Genomic DNA, 882 nt, shown 5'->3' on the forward strand with positions numbered 1-882 from the left:
GAGACTACAAAGGCAAGAAGTAACTGGCTTCCAAGCTTTCAATAGCTCCAGAGGATACAGGGAAAGGTAGACCCTCCACTGAATTGTTTCCAACCTGTCTGGATGGGGTTGATAAAAGGTGAGGGGGACTCCTGTAGTTCAATAGGGAATGATTGCTCTCAGGTCTGACAGTGAGTGTTGGAAAGGTAAATGTAAATGTTTGGTAACAAAAGGAGAGGAGTGGGTGATTTTGCAGTCCAGGAGTGGAGATCCCTGGAACTATCAAGGGAGAAAAGCAAAGTGGGAGACCCTGTCTGGGGAGACCCTGTCTAGGGATGGAGGCAGAGATGATGACATGGACAGAAGGAGCGGCTGGGGACTCTGGACTCAGGAAGGGAGAGGGGCTGTGGGCTGGTAGCCAGGGGGCAGTTGTGTGGGGTGTACCCTTTGGTGGTTTGATGATGCGTGCAGGGGATTGTGATCACTGCAATGAAATAAATTTGATAGGATGAATGTAAAGATAATGTTCACCCATGTAAACTAACACATATTTCACAATAAAAACTTAAAAAAAAGACTCATCATTGAGGATTCTTTTAAAAAGTATAGCATATACAAAAAATTTAAGTAAAGCATTATTAAAATAATAGTGTGGCACGGTAGGATAAGCAATGGACTGCAAATCACAAGGTTGGCAGTTCAAACCCACCAGCTGCTTCTTGGAAACCCTATAAGGGTCACTGTGAGTCAGAATCAACTCAATGGCACTTAACAAAATGAATGGTGTAGCACTGTAGGATAATCACTGGACTGCTAATCACAAGGTCAGGTGTTCAAACACACCAGCCACTTCTTGGAAACTCTATACAGGGCCCTCTCTATGAGTGGGATCTGACTCTATTG

This window comes from Chrysochloris asiatica, unplaced genomic scaffold (genome assembly GCF_000296735.1).
Source record: "Chrysochloris asiatica unplaced genomic scaffold, ChrAsi1.0 scaffold00023, whole genome shotgun sequence".
NCBI lineage: Eukaryota > Metazoa > Chordata > Mammalia > Afrosoricida > Chrysochloridae > Chrysochloris > Chrysochloris asiatica.